The sequence below is a fragment of the Pseudonaja textilis genome, chromosome 6, assembly GCF_049901715.1.
Source record: "Pseudonaja textilis isolate UNSWEBS1 chromosome 6, rPseTex1.2, whole genome shotgun sequence".
NCBI lineage: Eukaryota > Metazoa > Chordata > Lepidosauria > Squamata > Elapidae > Pseudonaja > Pseudonaja textilis.
The window spans coordinates 20,513,167-20,540,273 of NC_141995.1; the positions used below are offsets into that span (position 1 = coordinate 20,513,167).

General features: G+C 34.3%; 2 long non-coding RNA genes across 5 annotated transcripts in view; both read right to left on the reverse strand.

Moving 5' to 3' along the window:
- Positions 1-25,763, reverse strand: LOC148125411 (uncharacterized). 2 transcript variants are annotated; one of them, XR_015744079.1, is made up of 4 exons: positions 25,256-25,763; positions 24,683-24,788; positions 23,282-23,351; positions 1-3,538 (listed from the first exon to the last, which is right to left on the reverse strand). It is a non-coding gene; the product is annotated as an uncharacterized LOC148125411 (long non-coding RNA). The 2 variants fall into 2 exon arrangements; XR_015744078.1 differs by having other exon boundaries at positions 24,683-25,763.
- LOC148125410 (uncharacterized) overlaps positions 1-27,107 on the reverse strand; it is a 108,543-nt gene that overhangs the window by 41,907 nt on the left and 39,529 nt on the right. The gene's annotated exons all lie outside the window — the stretch shown is intronic.

Here is a 27,107-nt window from a genome sequence, read left to right on the forward strand (position 1 = left end):
AAAAAATAAGTGCATAAAAAAACACATATATTGTACTACCCTAGTTGAATACTGATAAATATATTACAACATTAGAATTTGTACACCCCACCCACAAACAGGTCTACAATACATAAGCTTCTATAACTTTATTTACCCAAGCAATTTAACCTATCATCCATCTACTATAAAAAAAGTTAACAGTTAAATCCAACAACAGAAACTAACTTCAAACTGATAGAACACAAAAACATATAAGAATTGAGTGTAATGAGAGGTGAGAAAGATAAAAAACACAAAAATAAGTAGTAAATTCTACAAGACTAATTCCTGGGTTAAAAGCAATCACGTTAATAGTGGGTTTACATTGATAGTCCATAAATCCATGCAATTGATACTGAAATTTAAAAAAAATAAAAACCATTTTAGGATTGATAATATAAGAATTGTAAAGTGGTTACATGATAAATGGTATTTGCAAATCTTGAAGAGGTGGGTGTGGTGTTATCTCAACTTCCTCAATAACTTTATATTGCATCTTGTACATGCATTTGTTCCATTAAAGTCATCAACATTTATGATGAACCTCTATAGTTTCTGGATTTCAATCTGTTTTAAACTATTTTTATTGCTTTATTTTATGATATTATATTATTATTAGCAGCAGCAATAATAGATTTCAGATCTTCAGAGCGATGGAGATATAAGATAAATGTTAAAATATTCAATATTCTTTCCCTTGTGATCTTAAGAGGCAGAAGGTGATTGTTGAAATCTACTGTTCCATTAAAATGAACTTAAATCCCCAAGAAAGGAAAGTGCCAACCAGTGGTGGGATTCAAATTTCTTACTACCTGTTCTGTGGGTGTGGCTTGGTGGGCATGGCAGGGGAAGGATACTGTAAAAACTCCAGTCAGAGGTGGTATTTGCTGGGTCTCCCAACTACTCAAAATTTCCACTACCAGTTCTCCAGAACTGGTCAGAACCTGATGAATACCAACTCTGGTGTCAACCCTGAAGCTGACCTGGCTGTGGCCATTTTGGAGCTTCAGTTTGCTATGGGTGTGTTAGTTAGAATCCCGACATAGAGTTTTGGATATATTTTTTAATACTGTGTATGCCATATGACTTACATTTTGTCTAGGTTTTCCTTCCTTAAAATTAAAATAGAACATTAAAAATGAATAAAATCCTTTCAAGAACAAAAGTTATGTCTATGAAGCTTACTCACCTATATTCCTGAGTTCCTCAAAACTAAGAGAAACTTTTATAAATACTTTCTGGCAAGAGCAGTAGTATGATTTAACGTGCACCTTTTAACAGTGATGACTTCATTTGACATAAAGTAGAATGTGGCTTTCCAACACTCAATAACATTTATTTATATTACACATAAAACTTCAGTTGTCTACTATATAAAATGCATGAATGAGAACATATTAATCATAATTATTAATTTGAACACTGTGACATCCATTTGAAAAGTAATAAACAATGGCTCTTCTGTAACATGAGCCATTTTAGGCAAGTAAAAAATGGAGTTGATAATCTGAACCAGAAATTGCTCTGATTGTGTGTGTGCGTGTGCACGCACATATGAACATGGGTGTGCACATGTATTTGTATTTTTTCACAAACAGATTGCATATGTGTTTATATGTGTGTGTGTGTGTGTGTGTGTGTGTGTGCACACGTATTCCACTCAAATTTGTTAAACAAGCATCACAAATTTGTTATTTTTATTATTTTATTAGGTGAACTTTATTTCTTGCAAGTTTCTGTTGCATCTGTAGTTTAGGAAAGGTTAGTGTTGATTTAAAAACATTGTTTTGTGAGGGTAATCATCAACACAAAACTGAACTTCAAAGAGGAAGACATATGGTTTTGACTTTTATAGAAATAGCAGGTGGTCATGAATGTCTTGATATCAAAATTTACTTTCACGATAACAGCAACTTCTTAAGAATCCAGGAGGAAGATTATTTTTCAAATTAAAATTCCTAATAACTGAAACAAGACCATGATTTTATAATTTTCTGATGCAGAGACTAGATGTTGTTGATACAATATACCAATAGTATAATAAAATATAAGTGCCAAGAGTGAGCAATGTTATTAGAAAAATGTTTTAAAAGCAAGCATGACATTATTCTTTTCCTGTAATACAAATTCAAGAGCAAATTATTTTGTTTCAATGATTCCTCATAGCTGAAATATACTGGAGTTTCCTGTTATGTCTTTAAAGAAAATAGCAATTTAAATTTGTTTTATTTTGTCAGTCATGAAAAACAAATTCTGTTATTAAGATTTTTCTTTCTTTCTTAAATATAGACATCTTCTAATTAACTTCATGAAAAAACTGAAGAAGAAAGGCTATACTTGAAGATACTACTGCAGAATATTCCAGTGAGAGGTAGAAATTAAAATAGGTAATGAAAATGGAAAGATTCAGCTGTAGAACATAGAATCATTGGGCTGGAAGAGACCTTGAAGGTCTTTTAGTCCAACCCCCTGCTCAAAGCAGGAGACACTATACTATCCTGGTCAAATGTTTGTACAGTATATTCTTGAAAACGTCCAGCAATGGAGCACCCACAACTTAAGTGGGCCTGGGGAACCCAGAGTGGGATGGAGCCCATTAAATGGCTTACATTAATATGTGTTGTGGCCAGGATGGGGGTGAGTGGGAGGCTATTATTTTATTATTTTTTATTATTTTATTATTTTCTTTTATTATTTTTATATGATGTTTTTATATTTGTGTAAGCCACCCTGAGTTGCCATGAATGAGTAGGCAGCAATATAAGTTTTCTAAAATAAATAAATAAACCCAACTAAAGTAGATTTTTGTAGTATAAGGAAGTTCTTTTAGAAGCTATGTTACAGTAAACCTAGGTGAATCATCATTGATTTGAATTCCTGTAGATTCCACATCTGAAGGAGATGTTATTCATTATGAGTTTGTGATGCCAGAGTAAAAGCTGAACCAATTTGGTTTGAACTTCTTCAAGATTTAAGACTCATTTTAAAGAAAGATCTGTCTAAAAGTTGTAAGGGGGGAGTCTGCAACTACTCCAGAGGTGGTATTCAGCAGGTTCTGACAGATTCTGGAGAACCGGTAGTGGAAATTATGAGTAGTTCAGAGAACTGGCAAAGACTGGACCCGCCCCCATCTATTCTCTGCCTCCAGAGTCTCAGCTGATCGGCTGGATCTTCTTTTGTTGTCCTGCACAGGAGAACGGAGCTGGAAAGCAAGTTAGGGGGATGGGGAGGGAAATGGGAATTTTACAGTATCCTTCCCCTGCCACGCCCACCAAGCCATGCCACACCCACCAAGCCATGCCACGCCCACAGAACTGGTAGTAAAAAAAAAATGAATGCCCCCACTGAACTACTCCTTCCAGCAGGAAGTTGGAAATCCCTTCCATTACTCATTCTATATATCCCCATGCTGCTGTTAACAAAGTTATTTTGTGCATCTTCTACAAATGACAGGAGGTCTGCCGAGTCATCTTGTTGATAATTTATGTAGCAACAGGGATACTCTCCAACACAGGCTCTGTGAGGAAAAAAGAAAAGAAAAAGAAAAAATGTTTTTCACTCACAAATATATATTTTTAATGTAAGGTTTGCATTATGATACTTGGTTTATTGTGTGTGTATGTGTGTTTGTTATATAACATACTGTATAGTGCCAGGGGTCTCCAACTTTGGCAACTTTAAGACTTGTGGATTTCACCTCTCAGATTTGAGAGTTGCAGTCCACAAGTCTTAAAGTTGTCAAAGCTGGAGATCCCTAGTATAGTGGATATATGTTACAAATACTGAAATAATTATACAAATATGAGTTTTTATTACCATTTTTTGTATTGATGAAGTATCTCTTTTTCTTTGCAGAGTCATACAGTAGTCCTCACTTACCATCTGTCTCACATAGTGTCTGTTTGAATTTATGCAACCTCAATTTACAACTGTCACGTATTTTACAGTCACATGATTTCCATGTGGCACTTTACAGATGGTGTGCATGTATGATCAGTGCAGTGTTCCATAGTCACATGATCCCTATTTGGGCATCTTGCAATAGGTGCAAAATCTGCGGTTTCATGATTACTATACCAAAGCATTTACAACTATCTTGTAACAAGCAAAGTTAATAAAGAAGACATAACTAAAATTGTAAATCCTGGCTACATGATATTTTGCTTAATGACCAAAGAAGAAATTTGATGCCAAGCTTGCCATGGTTATGTAATTCCCCACTTAGTGACCATAGTATTTAGTGCTGGACTTACCAATCCCAATTTTGGTTGCTAAGTGAGAACTACCTGCATTCATGTGATATGATATCCAGTATTCAGTCACAAAAGCAGTTTCAGTCTGAGTATTTCAGAAACTGAGGCTATCTTGCTCCCCTTAAATACATCTGGTGTGCTTGCCTTTCCCAAACTTAACTGAAAGTAATAACATGAGAGCATAAAATCTAAAGAATCTGACATCAGGACGCCTAGAAAAATATATTTCTGTAGTTCTTTCTATCTATATTTCTACATTTCTGAATTAGAGAGCCCTTTCTTGAGCTAGCATCCTCCTGGCATTATGGCCCAGCATTCTTTTGTGTCATCCTGCTGTTCTTAATACTCATCTGTTGTTTATTGTTACAATAAGAATGTTTTAATCCTTATGGGCCAAGTTAAAGAGGTTTATTATTATAAAATTGGGTTTTCCCCCCTGAATTGGCCAAATTCTACCTCCATTTCAAAACACTGTTTAATTCTTATGAAAGAGATAAAGTTTTTCTTTTTGATATGATCACAAGGATTATATGAATTTGTTGAAAATAACTGCCTAACTGGTGGAAATTATAGATATATTTATAATTTTTAAAAATACTTTTATTTGGGTGGGATTCTTATATTCAGAATCACCCTTCTTTCAAGTAAAGATTGTATTATTATATAGTCTATCCATATTACTGAGAGAATGGACTACATTAATTTTAAATGTCTAGTTAAATTATTATATTCTGCTAAAGTATTTAGTTGGATCAAATTGTAACTTTTTTTTTTCTTTTTTCCAAAAAGCCAAACAAAATTATTGGTTATAAATTATTAAAAACATTCTTGAATGGAAAATACTTATGAAATGTTCTTGAAAAAATATTGTTGGGATAAATTAAAGAGAGTATGGAATTCATTAAAAATCAAACACAAGGTACCGACAATGTTAAACCTGAACATTATGGTTGCTGGCACATTTGCTGCTCTTCCAGTCCCTTTTTTCCTGTCCATTCCTGTGCCATGTTTTGGTCATTTGTTTTGGAAGAGAAACACTGAGCGCTGCTGAAGATTGGAAAAAGAGCTTGGGGTCAAAGGTCGACACAGTAAGGGAGTTTGCTCTTTAAGAGGTTATCTGTGGATCTGCAAAGCCAAAGTGTAATTGGGTTCTGTGATGTGATTTTAGTGTGTAATTGTATATGATCTTGGCTAGTTTCAAAGACAAGGTTGGAAGATTTTTTTTCCACTGGTTGTGATAGCAATTTTGGACCAACTATGAAAGTCTCTTAGGAACAATTTTGTTATTTCACCAGGAGAGGTGATAATACGTCATAAACATATAGTTTGATTCACTTTAATTGTGCATTTAATAAGCTGATTATAATAAGGACTGTTCTACTTATTAGATTTGAAGACGTACTGTATATGGAAATGAAAACACCAACTCTACAGAGCATCACTGTAAACAACTCGCATTTTTCATTTGTTTTTTGAACATTAGTTCTTTTGTTACACATGGAGTGATTTCACATCTTTATTAACTCTCCCTGATCTTTTTTTGTTAACTGAATTGGTCTCTCTAGTCTCTCTTTCTCTCTCTTTGTCATTGGCTTGATCAGATTTAGCAGCACTATATTTTGCCTTTGTTTTTTTGTTTTTTTTCCCCTTATCCAAACAATGTGAAACAAACATTTCCTATTGTTTTAGTTGTTTAGGCTTTTCTTGATTAAGCTATCACTGCTGTCAGTTATACTCTTATAAGCCCAGTTGGATCTATTTCATGTTAAGAAAAAGCTCAGATAAATCCAGGAAAGCTTACTGTTTATCCAATGTGAAAATAATTACTCAAAAGTGTTATTCTTAATCCAGATAATTAGAGTGAGGAAGGAAAGATCAGTGTCATTGTGAATTATGCCCTGGCAATTGACTCTTGGTCCTTGTAAGTTTCAGGTGAAGATGTGAATGGATAAAGGTTAGATTAACCATAATCCAAAGTAGCTGCAACCTTAATCTGTTATGATACAAGGATGATCAGTTAAAAAGAGCTGGATTGTGGGGTTGTTTCTGGTTGGATAAGATGCTGCTCAACTGGGACTCATCTTAAAACATGCTTAGTACCATGTCTCTGCAGCTGTAAGCACTTCTGCACGGCTGCAGGCTCTCACAGCTCAGAGGCAGCCAACTTTTACCAGCCCCATATGTTGTGTTGGTAATATTACACTACACAGTAGTAGTATCTGTGTTTTGAATTAACATGCCCTAATATCAGTGTTATGGGAAAATGGACAAGAACTTCTATATAAAAAAAGGCATGTTTGATAACAATTCAAATGTGCTTTGTAGAAAAACAACAATTTGTACCAATTCTGAGTCATAAGCATCAGTAAAATAATATTGTTTGCATATATTTAATGACGTTTGTTGAATGTCCTACTTCATGGTGACTCAATTTACAATAAGGAGCAACAGTGTAAACAAATAAAGAAGTAGACGCAACAAACATAAATATATCTAACTATAATAGTCACCCAAAATCAAATGCATCAGAGACACAGTGTAATGGTATGGTCTTAAGCAACCTGTAGAATGCAAGGAGGGAAGCTTACTTTAGGAGGAATGTATTGCAAGTGTGGGGCCAACACAGAGAAGGACTGTCATTCCACTTATACCCTACAGAGGTGAGGTGTCAAATTCATGGTGTCATGGCGGCATCATGTGACATATTGGGACTTTTTCCCCTTTGCTAAACCAGGCAAGGGTGGGGCCAGCACATGACACATCCAGCCCGCTGGCCGTGAGTTTGGTACCCCTACTATAAAGCTTACATGGAAGAGGGTTGGGGATGGTTTCTAAGACGGCTTTTTCTAGTCTAACAAGAAAAATGAATTCTAGGAAGGCAGCACCAAAATGTATCATGATATTGCTTCCTTATTTTGCTTTATAAATAAACCAGCCCTTTGAAGTGGGCTCAGAAGCCTGTCGGTAACCAATGCAAGCTTAAAATTGGTATTGACTTGCACTATCAGGGTTGTTTCACTCGAGTCTTGTAGTATCAGCTATACCTTCCAGATTATCTGCAAAGGTTCATCTAAGAGACTTACAGTAGTCTCTTCTCTCATACAAGTTATCAGTGATTTTCGTGTTTGAAAAAGTGACATTATACGTTAAACGTTTATTCTGTTTATGTGCTTTATGATTTGAACATTGCCAATAACTAAGAATACAAATTCAGAATCAGTTAGTTCAATTTGTCATTGCCCAGTTAAAGTTAAAATGGGCAAGGGATATATTGTTTTATTTCCCAGTGTTTAACATTATTTTCAGTACTATCTGGATTGGATAGATCATGTTTCCAGTGATTTTTTTTAAAGTGGATTATGTCTGATAGTATGACTAATATAGATTTTTTAAAGAAAAGCATCAAGTGAAAAGTATTGTCCAAATTATTTTTGAAACATAATAGAATGCATATGTGGGGGTGAGTGCTCTGTTCCTCCTTGTTGGTGCCTCTAAAACATCTCTTCAGCAAGCGTTGTGCTGAGCTGAACATAGACTAACCAATTTCAGGCTTGGATGACAAGTCAGTCAGTTAATTGCTGTCACAACCAGTGGTGGGATTCAAATTTTTTTACTACTGGTTCTGGGGGCATGGCTTGGTGGATGTGGCAGGGAAGGATACTGTAAAATCTCCAGTCAGAGGTGGTATTTGCCGGTTCTCTGAACTTCCCAAAATTTCCGCTACCAATTCTCCAGTACTGGTCAGAACCTGCTGAATACCACCTCTGGTCACAACCAATGCATCAAGAGCCACATACAATATTGTGACAAGACATTAAACAGGTAGCTAACAACAATTAAAAACAGAGTTAAGATGAAAATGAAATATTTTAAGAACATAAAATCTTAATTTAGGAGAACCAGAAATGAAATTTTATATAAATCTGAAAAATAGCATAATGTAGTGGTCAAGAGGCTGAATTAAAAATGGGGAGGCTCAGGATCTCATCTCACCTTAGCCAATGAAGTTCACTGGATAACTTTGCATCAGTCCTTCTTTCTCAAACTAATTTATCTTACAGAGCTATCACGGGAAAAGTATACAATGTCTTCAGTTTTTGGAGGGAAGGCAGAATACTCTATATATCTATCAAACAAATAAACTGTGTCCTATAGAGGCTAAGAGAATGAGTTGTGAACTTTCAGCTGCACAACTTACTATTATTGTGTATAAACCTCATTTTTTTTCCTCCCTCCATCTGTTGAGTAGAGATAACACACCAAATATATTATTGTAAGGATTTACTGAAAGCATATATAAGAATTTTTCTGAAAATTGTTGTTATCCATTGTTATACCCCAAAGTGCAATATAAATGCTAAATATTAATTGACCATATAATTAACTGGCACAAACTTTATATGCAGCATTCTTTTCTATTACAAATGTTGACACAAAAGTGTAAATGTTTTAGGTTTAGCTGCAAAAAATATCATCCATTAGCTATTTTTAATGCCTACTATAATGATACTGCTTCTGGTAGCATACCACTTTGTGGGTCACAGAAGGTGGGTCAATAAAGGGAACTTAATCCTTCTGATTACTTTTGTCTCCCTGAGACATTTGCCAAACAAACTACATTAAATATGTGAGCTGTCTAGTAACAGTATGAAGTAAAATATGAACTTGCTGCTAAAAATCCTATTGCTAGGTAGACAGAACGATTATTTAATACCCCTGGATGGCTAGGAAAGAAATGAATACCTAAGACAACCATGGAAAACTGTACAAATTAGTCATAGTTCAATCTATCAAATGTCTGAGATGTTTGTCTTTTATTTGAGGCAGGATAGGCCTGGCCAGAGTACTTTGTTCTCCTTTTCATTTTTACTATCATAAAAAAGAGGTTCTCTCTCTCTCTCTCTCTCGTTGAATTAGCATTGAAAAAAATTGCCAGCCTTAGACTTAAAGTAAAGTAAAAATTAGCAATATAGATTAGAAAGGTGGAAATGATTACTAATTCAATACTGTGGTGTTTTGGAACGTTCCAATTCAGATCCTTTACAATTCAGTTTAGAAATGGTGTGCTATCTGATCTATATAATGTAAATATATAGTTTAATAAGGGACCAGGATAGAAACTGGGATTATGAATTCTAACCCGGCCTTAGGCACAAATATCTCTCGGCCATAGGAAGAAGCCAAATAGCAGACCACTTCTGAAAATGTTGCCAAGAAAACTGCAGGTACTTGTCCTGGCTACGGCAAGGAGTCAAGGCACAAAATTACATAGCTGATCACTGTGATTTAGTGTGTAATTGTATATGATCTTGGCTAGTTTTAAAGACAAGGTTGGAAGATTTTTTTCCCCACTGGTTGTGATAGCAATTCTGGACCAACTATGAAAGTCTCTGAGGAACAATTTTGTTATTTCACCAGGAGACTTATGTAGTTTTGAGGTGTCCATCTGCCAAAAGAAAGGCCATCAAGGTCAAGATAGTTTGCAGTTGTTTTAGCCCAATTAATTAAACAAATGGAAAAGACATTAGGGATGTGCAACCCCAAGAATTTTTTTTTCATTTGGCTGATATTTTTATAAACCCATTTTTATAAGTAGCTATTCTTTGTCAGTGTGTTCACAAGAGGGCTGTAGGCATCAGCAGAGTCTTGCATTGAGCAGGGTATTGGACTACCTATGAGGCACCTTGGAGCCCAAATATTATGATTCTAACAATACTCGCTATTTTTTGTTTCCTGGTGATCTCTTCCTTTGGAAGAGTGATTGCATATCTATATATTACTTTTAAAAGCATATCTATTAATTAAGCACATTCTTATGTTCCTGAAATTTAAACAAAAAACACCTCATTGCTTAATCAACAAACAGCTAAAAGATGTTTTATCTTTAAACAGAACTCAACTCCAAAAAGACTATCTACTTATGAACATTTCTTGGAATCATTATTTTTGTAAACTATACCACTACATAATATAATCATTCTAGGATACATTGAAGACAATCCAAAGCCATTATGAAAAAAAAGCCCAGCACTGCTAAAACCCTATCATCTTCCCCCACTTTTTATGCGTATATCTATCAATCATTTATCTATCTATCAGCTCTCGTAGATCCTTTAGCCTTATGATATTGAAAAAATTAACCATATACCAAAACTAAACACTCTCTCCAAATGAAAATATCTTCAGATAGAGCCAGGGGCGGGATTCAAATTTTTTAATAACCAGTTCTGTGGGCGTGGCTTAAATGGTGGGTGTGGCTTGGTGGTCATGTGACTGGATGGACATGGCTTGGTGGTCATGTTATTGTCTGGATGTGGCCAACTCAATATCACTCACATCGAAGCACGCATCTCCTCGCCTGGCCTCTCATGATTTGGGGATGCTGCAACAGTCATAAGAGTGAAAAATGGCCACAAGTCACTTTTTTCAGTGCCATTGTAACTTTGAATGGTCACTCCACACAAACAAAGTACCAGCAAAGGAGGGGGGAAAAACTCTAGAGAAGTTCCTGAGACAGGAAGTCTAGTCCTGCCAAGAATGTAATAAAGGTTAATGGAGAGGCAGTTTTCTTCCTGCCTTCCTTACAGAATTAGGCCAGTAATTTCTTCTAACAACCAGTTCTCCGAATTGCTTAGAATGTTAACAACCAGGTCTGGCGAATAGGTGCGAACTGGTAGAATCCCACCCCTGGATATAGCTTTGTTAAGCAAGTTAGATTTGAAAAAAAATACAGAAGGGGAATATTGAATAGTATGAAATGTCCTCTATGAAATATGGCCTGGTGTAACTTTCAGCTACATACAAGAATTTACATTGGCAATTTTTGATAGCAACCTTCTTGGCAAAGCATGGAGAATCAGATAGACGTATTGGTTTTGTTAAATAATGTTCTGTTTTATTACCCTATGATTTGCTCTAGGTCCTGACTTTTTCATTTTTATTATTTACTGTGCTAATCTGTAAGCCACATTTACTTCTTTTCAACTTTCTCTTTCTTTCCCCTACTCCCTCTCAATATGAAAGAGACTCAATATTTTAATTGCAGAGTGGAAAGATTTATGCAATTGTAATGCTTCAGAAGTGATGAGTCAAAAGTGAATGAGTCAAAAGTGAATGTCACATTACAGATTGTGGTCACCTTAGTTGCATAAAGCCTTTCCTCTTGCACATGAATGTCTCTTGGATTATCTTAATCTTTTTTTGCTTGTTGTCATTGTTAATTGAAAGAGATGAGAACACAGGAACCTAAATATGTCAAATAAGATATTAAAAGATCAAGCACAGAAAATCTTACCTAATCCAACAGTTTTTCAATACAATTTAAAACACTTTTACCTGCAAGTAAATTCTATGTAATTCAATTGAGTTTCCCAGAAAATTGTAAACTAAAGTAAATGTTCATTTCATTTATTTCTCATCTTACTTCCACGAAAAAACTCTAGTTCCTTCAACATCCACCCAAAATTAGCTTATGTTTCTTTAGTCTTTATCCCATGCCGTTCTATAGCAGAATGAGGCTCATTCCTGGAATAATTAAACCAGCAAGATATTATGCCTTACTATGTCATAAACACATAAAAGTGATAGAAATACTAATCCTTTCTTTAAAAAGCAGTTCATAATGTGAATTTACCTTTTAAACTACCTTGTTAATTTGACACATTTCATCAAAGTGAGTACAGTAATTCTAATTAGCTTTCTGAATGGGCTTCCATTTTTGAAATGCCTTCTGTTTCAAGTGCTAAAACTATGGATTTCTATGATGAGTATAGGCTCTGAATGAATCCAAGCACAAGAATTGTTTTCAGTAATCCATTGCTCATTTTTATCAATTTAGAGGCTTTCCCACCAACAAAGCATTTTGTCATGATAGCAGATTAAATAATTTTTGCAGATATAAATAGACCATAAACAAGTATGCATTTAGTCTTGGATAAAAATTCATAATTTCTTTCCTAATTCTATTCCTTTAAAACTACTGAGTAGAATGCTTTACATTTCTTACCAGCTTAATCTCATTCAGTATATTGTTTCCTTAATGTCCATGTTTGCAGTTGATTGATTTGTTATTTCCACCAATAAATTCCATGTTCTGTTTGGTTTTGTTCCTTACCCTAATTGCAGATCTTAATAGCCACCCCCCTTTTAAAGAGCATGACTACAATCTTTTCTTCATCCTTGAAGTTTACCTGTTCTAATAAGTATAAGTATAAGTATATTCATACTTGGTGACATTTCAATGGAACTATGAAAAGAGAATATTTATACTAATTCAACTTGTGTCAGAATGGTCGAACAATTGGCAACTTCAAATCTCAACCAACAAATGCTTTGTCTTACACATTGGCAACAAAAATCAGAACACTAAATACAAACTGGATGGATATGACCTCGCAGACAACCTCACTCTGTCAAGGACCTAAGAGTACTCATTTCAAAAGATTTAAGTCCCAGAGCTCACTGTAACACCATTGCCAAAAAGGCATTAAGAGTTGTTAACCTAATTTTGTGAAGCTTCTTTTCCAGTAACATTGAATTGCAAACCAGAGCATACAAAACCTTCGCCAGGCCAATTCTCGAATACAGCTCATCTGCCTGGAATCCACACTGTATAATGAACATTAATACAATTGAACAAGTCCAGAGGTATTTCACAAGAAGAGAACTCCACTCCTCAACTCTCAATAGAATATCTTATGCCACCAGGCTTGAAATTTTGGACCTAGACAACTTTGAACTACTCTGCCTATGGTCTGACCTAAACTTAGTACACAAAATTGTCTTCTTTAATGTCCTACCTGTCAATGACTACTTCAGCTTCAACCACAATAACACACAGGCAAGCAATAGATACAGACTCATAGTAAACTTCTCCAAACTCAATTGCAGAAAATATGACTTCAGCAGCAGAGTGGTCAGTGCCTGGAACTCACTACCTGACTCTGTTGTTACATCCTCAAAAACTTTAACCTTAAACTGTCTACCCTGGACCTCATTCCATTCCTAAGAGGTCTGTAACAGAGCGTGCATAAGCGTAACATCGTGTCTACTGTTCCTGTCCTACTGTTCCCATTTATTTGTACTCGTTTATTATGTATATACTTATACTTGTATATATTTGTATGTTTATATGTTATGTTCATACTTATACTTGTTTTCTCATACATGCTTGACAAACTAAACTAAATAAAATAAATAAATACAATAAATTATGCTTTCAGGTTGAGAAACTAAGGATGAGCTGTTCCAATAGCAAAATGGATTTGCGGACTTTCCTTAGTGCAAGCTATATTTCTTCTTTCCAATGATGATCTGCTTTCTTCCCTTTCTATCACTTCTAACTCTTTTTTTCTATCTTTCTTACTTTTTTTTCTCTAACCTGAAAAAAGTTACTCTATAGTGCAGAAGAAAACTATAACTGCATTCAAAAATAGATCTCTTGGGAATGGAGGACATGCATGGCACTGAATTGGAGGTTATTTGTCCTAGGAGTCCTGAAACTTAATCCAATGGTTCAGTTGCAATGATTCAGTGATTAGGACTCCAATAATAATCCTTTTGTAACTATGTGCATTTAAAGTAAAGAGATTATCTGAGCACAATTACAAAATATTGACCCATGCAAGTGTCATGGTTAGTTGATGTATGCATACTTTTAGTCCAGTCTGCCCTTTGGGGGTGAGAGAAATACCTTATACATGCTGTACTTAGGTTATGTTCTACTTTACTCCCATATGGGAAAGAAAAAATATGTAAGCTTTAAGAATATGACCCATGAGCTTCCGCTTGCAATTTAGCTGAGGATTGTTGTCATGATGCCCTTGCATCAATGCTATTCTTTTTCACTTTGTAAATGTTAACAGTTCACAAAAAACTGATCCCTGAAAAACAAATGCTTTATTATTTCATACTAAATTGCACGCCACTTTTGTAAAATTAATCACATAGATTTCAAATGACAAGTTACGAAAGGAAAACCAAGGGAGCTAAATTTCTACTATCGATCACAGGTGAGGCAGGTGTTAGTTTTTCACTGTAAATATCCATAAAACTTTCTAATCTATAAGCCCTTTAACAATTACTGCAGGTATTTCTATGGATGGGAACATAAATTGTTATACTATTCAGAATTATAAGGTGTGTGAGAGAAGTTACAAACTATTTCCCAGACGTATTTTAGTAGATCCATCACTAGAATCATCTTTGTTGAGCAATGACCTCATACTTTGATTATGCTGTGGATTAGTCTTGGAAACAGTAGGAAATATTCCAGGATCACAAATGGTATTATGTCATTTATTTAATGCCAAAAATTACTTTTTGAATACTACGCAGGATAAAATGTTTGTTCATCAAATCTACATCTTCCCTTACTGACAGTGATTCTAATTGGCTTCTAGCATTTGCTTCCATGATTTATTTTTAAATAGAAGTGCCAAAAAGTGAAACTGGGATATTCAGATTGCAAAGTATGTTGTTTTTCAGTAAGTTATAGTCTTTTCCTATCAGCAGTTATACAATTAAGATTAATGGCCAGGAATATTGGGATAGTGAGAAAATATCTCCAAGTGGTCTTAATTTATAGCATCATTTGTTTGGAAAATTTAACACTGCCATCTATCATTTTTAATTCCTGGCATACAATATAGATCTAATTCATTGTTTCTTAATTTTAAGAAACATTACTTTACTCTGGCAAACTTTGGTCAATGGCTAAAATACATGCAAAATGTAGTTAATTTAGTTAAAGAATTCATTTACAATTCAATGACAATGCATGCGTCAAAATTTTATATCTTACTATGATCTCATCTTGTTAATGAAATTAAGATATGCTGTTTCAATTAATGAACAGAAAAAAAAATTCATTTTGATACTGAATGTCATTATTAGCTTTATATCCAATGACAATGTGTACATTTTTAAATTTTGTATAATTTAAGAATATGGACAAAGTATTTAGAAGATCACAATTCATTATCTAATTTCTGTGCTTATTCGTTTGGTTTTAAAAATTATAAACTTTGGCAGAGCTATTTGAGAAATAATTAATTCCTCTGCAGATGCTTAAGGAAAGCAGCTGTAAAGCAATATTCTAATCATTTATAATTTATAGTGATAAAAAATAGTGAAAACTAGGCTTTTTACAAAAGTCTTTGGAGAATGATGGGAGCCATTGTATTAATTGTTTCAGGTTATTATTTATTCAAGTTCTAAATTGTTGTCTTGGGATTGGAATGGAATGGTTGTCTGGAGCTTTGCTGTAGATGTTTTGATTTTTATATCTTTTCTATTCTTGTAAACTGCTGGCAGTCTTGCAGTTTTGGGTAACATATAGATTCAATTCATATTGTTCATTATCTTATGTATCATTTTTTATCAAATGATATAACAAGTCATCCGGATTTTAAATCATATTGGATAATTTAATTTTAATTGATGTTACTTCATCTTTCTGCTATGATAGCTTACCTATCAGGGAAACCCTGGTTTCAATGAATGAAAGCAAATTAGTAATTGCAAAATCCAGTGATTATTAATACCATCCTTCTGAATAAAATCTTGTTATGTTCAGGAGCAATAGTTTCAGAAGAATTTACAAAGAAAGTTCTGCTCAAGTCATTAGCAATTTTCCTATAACATTAACAAATATTCATTGGTTCTTGATTGTTCTCTCCTTGAAACAGCCTCGATAAACAGATGAACAATGACCCCTATGTCACTTCTATTGTAATACAGAAGCTTGTCCTGAGTTCATGAGTTAAATCTCTGAAATTTTCCAAGCACAATATCTTTTGGTTCTTGCAAAAAATATTTTAACCTAACAAGCTGACAAATCTTCCCCAGCAACTAGCCTGTAAAGGGTGATTTTCCTTCTTTCTTGAGTTATTTTCTAAGGAAACAAAATACTTGGTAGTTAACTTTTTCGCATTTTCTTATTTTATTATAGAACAGGATAAAGACACTTGAACACAGTATATTAGAAACTTTAAACAGCATTAAACTATTGAAATCAGTAGTATTAAAACCTCCAATGTCCTGCATGGGTTTGTGTTCAAGTTAGGAATTGTTCTCTTATCCAATTGAGTTCATATGAAAAACTACAGAGCAACAAAATTAGATTTGAGATATTCCTGTCTTTTATCCTAGTAGGGAGATTATTTATTGCTATACTGGTCTATATGAAATTGCCTGGGCAGTGTTGTGTTCTTAATTATATGGTATAGCATATATTTTAGATATCCTTTAATTTCTCAAGTTTTAATCTATGTCTCATCAGGAAATCTCTGTTTTTTAATCTTTTATTTCCATTATTACATAAGCGTGATATTTGTGGGGGGATGAAGGATAGTTAATTGAGATTATGCACTGGCTTCAGATGAAATCTGAATTCAGATATGAATCATCCAAATCCAGATTTTACAATCTCAGGCAAAATGGGAGCAATTCAAATTAGGTTCATTTTATCTGTACCTCTCGCTAATTATTCAGGGACATCTTCAGCTACTCTAGGGATATCCATTGTTTCCACATTCAGCATGAATAGATAATGAAAAAGAGTAAGACTAATGAACTTATCCCCTGTATTCTCCCTGTAATTATAAGAAAATCATCTTTACCTTATTGAGAAGATATAATTCCTTATGAACATGTTTCCTTTATAAACATGGATTGTATAACCCTTATATGGTTCCCATTACAGTAATCTCTGTCAGTGTAAATTTAGCAAATCAACAAGATGATGGGAATTTTTTTAAAAAATAGTAATTGTTTAAATGAATATGGCCTGAAAATTCCTACATAGAATTTCATAAATAGGACAGACTTTATCCCACTTAGGACTTATTTCCCAATGGCATCCATTTTGATACAAAACAACCATGTTATAACCATTTGTGTTTTTACCACACTAAACAATGGGACGAGTACAATTCTACTTTAACAAAACTTGTTTTATATCTTAGACAAATCGGATCAGCAAAAAATTCTTTTTGAATCCAGAGCAAATTACACCAGTCCTGATGTTACAAATTTTGTCCCAGGTTCAATATTGTAGTTAATCTATTATCTACATTCTTAACCCATTTATTTTAACCACTTCATGTAATATCTATGAAAAGTAGTTGTGAAACACCTGGGAAATGCAGCCTGTGGGGCATTTTTTTTCTAAAATAATTTAAATCAGCTCATATCTGGTATATGTCTTCCAGAAATACCTATTCAATTCTCCATTTCTACAACTATATTAGTTCGTGAAAATATGTACTTGTCTCATTTGATTTTGGCAACTTAGAGCTACTTTTGGAAGCCAAATGGATCCAGCTAAACTGCAAGTTTATGTATATATCTGCGTCAAATCAAGATAAACAGGAAAAAAAAATAGAAGAATAGTTGCCGAGTAAATTTCTATTTTCTTGACCATTGTGGTGCCTTCTGATATTTGTAATTGTTGAAATACCAATTATCACTTGAATTTCAGGGGACGATTTTAAAAAAATAAGTCCATTGTTATATAGTCTCTTAAATGTTTCTGCTGGCTGCATTTTTGTATCACACTGTATCACACTGAAACCTACCCAAATATTTTACAAGATAACATCTACTCAATAATGTTGACTTTCTATTTGCTGTTAGTCTTAATAGAATGATTTGTACATAAAGTTTCTATTGTCCATCCAAGAAACAGAGGTTGGCAGAATCAATTTCCTCTTAAATATATTGATTAAAATAAACCCCTCCAGATATAGGGTCTGGAAAGAAAAGTGGGGGAATCCGAGACACTAGATTTACCTTTGTGTGACCTGTGTAGGAATGCTGGAAAAATTAATTCCAGAATATTATGTCAACATTCCTTGAAGTTGTGGGTATGATTTACATAGTAGATCTTCTCTCTGGGTCTAACTTCTTTCATCTTGGTACTGTAAATTGCTTTCATTTCTCCCCCTGCCCACTCCATTCCCCAATCTGTATGCTTGAGGTATTGTTGTGATAAATTATTGAGGTACAGAACTGAAAATGGTGTGTAAATTGTCTAAGAAATTGAGTGCAGTCAGCCTTAAAAGTGGTGAATGATGTGCTAAAGCAGCTACCTTACCCTGGTCATGTCACAGATGTCGTCAATGAGCAGTTGCTTTTAACTTTTGCCTTTGCCCAGGGGCAGTCAAGAGCAGCTGGATTTATTGAATTAATAATTGCTCTGTTTGTAATGTTTTGTTTTCCAGAGACCTTGAAAACTGGCTGTAATGTAAGCAAAGTGTAAGACCATTGCTTCTGTATCAAACAAGGGGGTGTCTTCACTTTTACTCTCATGCCTTTTCATCCACACAGCAAAAGATAATGGGAAATCTGACCATTGTGCAGTGGTATCATTCCTGAAATAACAGGGATAAAAGAGAAGTGGACTTTGTGAAGAAGTCTAATTCCATGATGGAAAGTAAATGTAATTATAAAATTTACAAATTAGCTGGTATTCCTCACTGTTTCATGAGACAGTCTACTGGTCTGAATATTCAGATTTTAATTGGATCTCTTTCCCACGACATCACTCCCTTCTATGGTAAATTTTAAGTTTATTCCAATTGCTACAGAGAATCTGGGCTTCTCATTGAATTGGGGCTGAGCAGGCTCTCTTGCTAGTAGAGCAGCATGTCACTAAAGGATAAAGTTAAAATGAGATTATATTGAAAAGAATAGTTGGAAATTCTGATTGCATTTATTTGACTAAGAGAAAACAGGCCCAATTATTTATTGTATGATCAAAATCCATTTTTCTATTATGTACTGCATTAGAATCCAAATAAATAAATAAAAACAAAAAAGTTCTGATGTGAAAAAATGATTTTTCACACTGATTTCATGGCAGCCACCCATTTGTTACCAAGGCTTTTAAATAGAATCAGACTCCGTTGTAGATTTTTTAAAATAATCTTTTTGAACAACTTTTAAATTAGATTATTCTGATTTATCTTAAATATAAGTAGATTGTAGAGGACTCAGATCTAATACAGCCAAACATGTGTTGGATCTGGTGCAGATAGTTACTGGATCATTAGCAGTTCCATAAAGGAATGGCAATTTGCGGGGATAGTTTATTCCATGGTATCAGCATGGTTCAAGAAAACAGGAGTTTTTGCTGGAAAATGTGATAGGCTTGGACTGGGAATTGCTGTTCTCTGCACTCAAATGCATATTTTCTTGAACCCATGTTGCAAGAGATGCCATTCCTTTAATGAGATATTGACAGTGTCTATGAATACAATGATAAAAGATGTAATACTATTAAAGGTAACACTGAAATAAATGTGATTAATGTTAAACATCAGAAATCTCTTCTATTCAACAAACGCTGAACAATTCTGGATTTAGATAAGTACATGCATTATAATATGCTAAAACATATTTCAGACTAGCTCAAAGAAACAAGACAATTTTGATGCAAAGGTCCAGTGGCTGCATGTTTGTGTAACATGATATTCTTAGTTAAATTTCTAAAAATGGCACAAGACTTCAAATGGGAGATCGTTTGTTCTGGACCTAATCTGAGAAAGGATTCACATCTGCTTCTAATGTTTCCAAATCCCCTCTACCACCTTCATTATATAAAGTTTGTTTTGGCTAAACCAGAAACCAAGAAATGTAACTTCATAAATATGGAAATAGCAAACTCCTTTTGCTTTGCTTACAGTATTTTCCCCACATGCGTTTAACTGGGGAAAAGTATTAAATTAATATAATGTTGCACTAGTGCAACAAAAGTGAAATTAGTTTGGAGGTTTTTAATATGAACAGCAGTTTCTCTAAAATCATTTCAGATCAGTGTTATTATTACCTCCACTATACTGGTCACTAAATTTCATAAAGTACAAAACCTGGTCTTACAGTCAAACAGTAGTAACTAGTACAATTCCATTCTGATGTGCATTTGCGTTCTTTTTGTGCATATATGTTCTTTTTCTTCTTCATTTTCCTATGACATATACACATACACATAATAGATATAATGGGCAGGAGCCCATTTCCCCCAACATATGAATTAGAAAGCTATGTGACTGAGGTTACTGATTATGTACATGGGAATACATAAACAGATATATTTCTTTGAAATCAATGTTGTTATAGTATACATTTAAACATTATGCAGCAAGCATCTCACATTAGTGGCTTTTTTCTTTGGTTCAGAATAATATGTACTTGTAGCAGAATGATTTCCCTATCTAAAGTGTTTTTTTTTTAAAATATGTGTGTAATCTGCATGGCCAGAAATGATTTATTTGCTACATCTGGAAAGGAGCTATAATGATTCACTACTTTGTGAGATGAGTTTGGCAAGTTTATCTTGCTTGCCATCCGCATTTTTGAAAATGAAAATATATTCCAGAGCTTTTGATGTGTCGATTGGAAAAAAGGTAAAGACAGCTGCACACACATCCCAAGAGAATCTGTTCAATAGCTAAATGAAGACCTTGAGTGCTTTCTTGTTAGCCAAGATAGATCTACATCCAGATGAACAAAAATTAGTCAATAGCAAAGGCTCTTAGAAGTAGGTGATCAGAAGCCACAAATCAGTTTTCTCAGGGACTTGGTTATTGGCAGGTTGTGCCTAAGGCTAGGTCCTGCTGCAGCCTGCCAAGCTGTAATTTTTTCCCTAGTGAAGTTTTAAAGTCACAGGCTGATACTATAACAGCAGTCTCTTGACAATGAGACTGTCAGCAGTCCATCAGATATCAATTTGTTATCTAGTAAATTGTCTGTAGCTTCAAAGTTCTTTTCTTTCTTTCCCCCTTTCCTCTTTTCTGTTTAAATGATATAAAATGATTGAAATACTCAAATTCATGTGAGCCCTTTATACTGAAGCACAAGGGGGGTCAATCTTTTTCTTAATTCACTTAATAGCACTTGGACAGTAGGATGCCAAACTACTAAATCTCTACAAACATTAATCTACTGGACTGAAACAGACTCAATACACCAAAAGATTATGCCTTTCATTGTATGGGTAAAAAGGATAGGCAAGATTTTTATCATTCTCTAGAAATCTTAAACAGGTAAATTGTTACAAAAAAGGGTTGGTAGAGAAAAAGTAAAAAAAACCAAAATTAAGCAGATATTGCAGATACTCCGGTCTCAAGATGTAATTTTGGACTATACACAGAATCAGTTGATATTGTTAATGGAAAATTATTGCTAAAGTGACCCAGTTCCTGAACCTCCTTGTTCTTTCCTATTCATTGGTTTTTGTAGCTACCATTGGAACAAAATACATAATATTGGTCTTCATAATCACCATACATATTATTGTGATTATCAATAGTATTATCGATTACTGTGATAATAAATAATATTACTATCATGTAGTAATATTACTATCATGGCAATAGTCAATGCTACTACAACTAATAATTGTGCATTATGGAATTTTGCAATTATCTGACCAACATGCAGAAAATGTTCTTTCTCTATGTTAAGAAACAATGCTTTGAGAGAAAATCCCGACTGAAATTTTAATTGAAAAATTGAAAAACTAAGAAAAGCAATTCAGAACAACTGTAGAGGAAAGTTAAGCTCAAAAATTTTGTTCCAAACCAGGTCTTCATCCTCAGAAACAAGTGGTAGTCGCTTGGTGCAAGATCGGGGCTGTAGGGTGGATGAGGAAAAATCTCCCACTTGAAAGCATTCAGGACTTCTTGAGTGTGATTTGCTGTGTGTGGTCGGGCATTGTCATGCAAAAACAGAATTTTTGAGCTTAACTTTCCTCTACGCTTGTTCTGAATTGCTTTTCTTAGTTTTTCAATTTTTCAATTAAAATTTCAATCGGTTTATGCTTTTCTGCCAACAAGAACCTTATCACTGATCGTACCTCACAACTCGCAGGATTTTCAATTGCAGCACACATTTCAAACGTTTGCTGTGAAATAATGGGCAACAATACAAACCTCCCACTAGCACAACTAGATGCAAACTGAGCAGCGGATACACAGACCAAAGATGGCTGCGCTAGCTCCGCCCCTTCTTGCTACAGATGAAAACGTAATCTATTTTTTGGATAGCCCTCGTACATAATATTAGAAATTAGAATATTAGAAATGAATAGATAAGTGTAGTTCTATTTTCTATTTTCTAACACCAGATAATAGATCTGATCTTTAGCTTTAATCAGAAGAATATATGCACATTTCATTCATAAGACTTGATATCTTTTTTGTACCATCTCAAGCATACAGCAAATACCACAAAAATAATTCTTCTGAGAAATACATTAGCTGAGTCCCATCAAGTCAAGTAACATATCTTTTTGTTATACCTCTGTTCACTCTGTCAATAATGGGGAAATTAAGGCCAGCTACAGCAAAAGTAATTCCTCTTAGGTGGTTTGAGCACATCTAAGAAGTACTGTGTAATTTTCAGCACCCTGCAGAGCTACTGATTAGTTGAAATAACATTATGGACCTGTTATTATTATATCGTTTTAGGAACTCTTTAAACTCTAACTATGCAGATAGAATAAGAAATTAATTAAAATGTTGGACAATAATAAAATCAGGAATATCTATATTTGCAGTCTTTCTTTCTAGTCTTGCATACATCTTGTGTCTGTCAAGTATATCAAATAGCTAATTACTTTTTAAAGTGTTTCAATACTTACACTGGTTGGTTATCATACTTGAGTCCAAGAGGAAGAGTTTTATAAAAACATTACAACTGAAAAATGTCTATTCTGGCTAGGCTATAAATCAGATTATTTGTTTAAAGTTATGTTTGGAGTTTTATGTACCATTTTCAAAAAAGACTAGAACATTTGGAGTTTTGACATGAGCTTTTAAATCACATGAACATTACCAATGACAAAGCCTTTGTCATTGTCTCCTGGTCCTAACTCAGCAAGTTGTCTGAATTGAATTGTCCTAATTGGGATTTTCTCCCTTCAAATCATGCAATTAGAAGAGAGTATATGTAGCTTAGTGATGAAGTCTTGAATTCTTCATACTGTCTGTTGATTGTTTACTTACAGACATCTTATCATCCAACTAGGTAATATCATCAGGAATAAATCATGCTATTATTTTCTGGATCCTTCACCTGCAAGGACAAATGTCAGACATTTAAAATGAGATCAGTTCCTGAATGTTGTTCTTGATCAATGTCAATAGCTTTACTAAATATAAACACACAGAAATGTACATATGATTTCTATATATTAAAAAAGTATAATTTAATATTTCAGACATTTCCAAATCGTCTGAATTCCTTCTATAGCTTAGAACTGTCCCCTGAATTATAGCTTGTTTGTATAATGACAACCAGAAGTGGTATTCAACAGGTTCTGACCAGTTCTGGAGAACTGGTAGAAGAAATTTTGAGTCGTTCAGAGAACCAGCAAATATCACCTCTGACTGGCCCCACCCTGATCTATTCTCTGCTTCCCAAGTCCCAGCTGGTTGGCTGCGTCTTCTTTTGTTGCCCTGCACAGGAGAACAGAGCTGGAAAGCAGGTTAGTGGTGTGGAGAGGGAATGGAGATTTTACAATATCTTTCCCCTGCCATGCCCACCAAATCACACCCACCAAGTCATGCCACACCCACCAAGCCACGCCCACAAAACCGGTAGTAAAAATGTTTGAATTTCACCACTGATGACAACAATGACATCTTAAAAAGTTGATGAGGGTGGGATCCAGTTTAGAACTTCAGTGAGAGACCACGAAGAAATCATGGGCTGTCTGCTAAACTGGGAATTGTGGGGCTGAAGTGGGGTAATATTTATCAAGAAAATATCATGAGAACCTCTTCTGTATTATTTCTAAAACTAATATGAATAGCCACTAGTGGCTGCCTTTGACTCAAGTGAGTCTTTAGTTTATGTTACTTTTTATATATTTTACTGGTTTCAGATATATATTAGGAACTCCAGAATTGATTCTTCAACTTGCAGATTTCATCTTAATTTATCCCATCTGGGCTGAAAAAAAGTGGCATAGGCCACTGAATGGCAAAAAGGGTTTCCGTAGCTTTTCCTGCCCTCTAAAGATCATCTGGATTTTTGCAGCTGATATATGGTAACATCATTACAATATCTTATATAGCTAACAGGATTGCTGTGTTATATTAAGTGATTAATTAAATTTGCAAGCATTTTGCTCCTTCCTATAGCCCAAGAGACTAGCATTTTATTCCATTATAAGTGTAGTTACCTATGGAGGTCCATCATGCAGGCATCTTTCTGTTTTGCAGGATGAAACTAATTTTAATCCTGAAAATCCTCTAACGTTATCAATAGCACTATTACCTCAGATGCTGCATGTGCTTCACTATATATTAATATTCACATTTGAAGGCTAAAGTAACAAAGGAAGATATTTATGTAAACTTTCAGGATAGATGTGGCTCCAGTAAATGAAAATTGTGTCATACAATGTCAGATGTCATCTTGAGCTGACCACAGAAATAGCTCAGGGCGCCACTGTGCTATAGTCAACAGCTGTGCAGTGATGATGTTTTAACACAGGTGAAAGAAAACCTTAAAACACAAAGGAAGACAAAGATTAAGTAAGTGTCTGATTGTCTAATAAAGTAACTATTTCTTGCTGCACTATCACATATGTCTTCTTTTCTTTGATGGCTCAAAAAAAAAGGACTACTGTGTCTGATTGAATGTAAGTCATAACTATTTTTCAGTTTGATAGGTTCACGATGTAAAGATTTCTGTGATTTATTTGTGCTGTGCCCATAAGCATATGCTTTATTAGTGCACCAAGCATCAAGTGTTCCCAGGAAAAAAGTATAAATTGCTTTTCAAAGAAGTTGTATCGGTATATTTGATTGCTTGAGTTGGCCTATTGGAATTGCAAAAGGCCAGGCAACCATTAGAAAGTTTCAAAATAAGACCAAAAACTGATTCTTTTCTGCAATCTAATGTTTTTTCTGGCTTGTATAGCCTTAATATCAGAATCCTAATTGTTATGCATTATTCAAAAAGTCATTTACAAGTTTTTCAGAAATGAGGGTGAGTCATGAAGACAGATTGTCTTGTTGCTGCTGCTGTTGTGTGAATCCAGGCACTGTGGGTTTTATGCCTATGCTTATGATTTATAGTGTGAACTGAGCCAATTAGACTTTCTTCAATAAATCATGTTAACCATGTGCTCTTTGGACTAGTTCAGCAGAATCTTTTCATCTGAAACAAGAACCAGAAAATAAAGATGTGAGCATTAACAAATAGGAATAACTGAATCTAGTATAATCTAGTATTTCTATAGAAGTGATGTTATTGAAACACACCCTGAAGTTTTAATTTCAGTTTGAAATTAATCATCAGGTTTCCATTCTTTTATAGGACTATATAATATTAGCTAGGTTCTGATGGCATTTGTAAAAGAATTTTGTATATACATGATCATTTTTATTGGATTATAGCAATATGTGTTTTTAAAAAATCTTTAGATAAAAGATTTTCATTTGAAGTTTTGGATTTAAACTTCTACTCACTCTTTATAGCTGATCACAGATAAAGAACTAATCTCTGTTTTGGCACTTTGCATGTACTTAGTTTATATATCATTTTTCTCTTCTAGATTTGTACCCTTTCATTATCTGTTCGGAATGAATAGTTTGTTTTCTATTTCTGGTTTGTGTCAATTTCACATAGATTAATTCATAAGTTTCCTGTGTCTTGTTTTCATATTTATTTGTAAAAAAAAGTCTGCACAAAATTCTTGGCATACATTTGCTCTAAAATCCACAGTTCTAAACACACTATGTTCTAAACACACAGTTCCAAAAACACTTTTAAAGCTATGCATTTCTAAATATTATTATTCCAAAATGTGTATTTTATATATTTAAAATTGAAAATGCATAGCAAAAATGGACGAAATGTAAAACCCAAGGGCAGAGTTTTCCATGTCCATAGGTCCACAAATATTATTTCCGTTAGTTTATTTCCAAATGAAAGAACACAATTTTACCCATTCCACCCTTCTAGGATGATTTAATACCAGCTATATGCATCTGTGTCATCCAAGATCCTAAAGAGGAAAAAAAAGCAGGGTAAACAGTTATATGAGTACAAACAGGAACACACAGACACACAGTCAATCAATCAGTAGATGTAAACAGGATTTTGTATTTTTATTTATTTCTCAGTGGATTTTATATATTTTTTTTAATCAACAACTTGGTAGGACAACAAAACTGGCTAAACAGGAAAAAGAATGTGGACAATTTTCAAGTTGGACAGATGTTCAAAGTGGGAGTCCCAGCAAATTAGTATTATGTCTTTTTAATTTCCCTGTAAAATATATGGAATGAAATAGCTAAGATTGCTAATGCCAGTAAACTGCTTAGAGTAATGAAATCAAAATGTGAATGGGAATAATCTTTCCAAACTGCATCAACAGTCCTCAAATGTAATTCTGGGAGATCAAACGCAAAATGATATATATTGATGAAAAGGTCCAGACTTCATACATACATTCATAGGATCTGAGGGGGAAATAAGTAAATGGAAAAGGCAACCTGTTGTCCTGGTGGATAGCTTGATGAAAATGTTAACCTAGCACATAACTGCGAAATAAAAAGCAGATTTTATTCTTGGAATAATTAGAATAGAACTTGAAAGCCTAGTGTTGTAGTTGAGCAATGAGAGGCTAGACCAGGGCTAGGATGCAACAAGACTTTATTGTAACAATAAAGGACTGAACGTGTTAGTCTTGCCTGGAGCAGGCTCACAGCGATCAGCGGCTGGCCGGACCCTGCAGCTGGCTTTTATAGCCGGCCATCGAGGGAGGCCAGCCAATGAGGGGCAGCAAACGCCCCCGCAGCATGAACGGACCTGGGT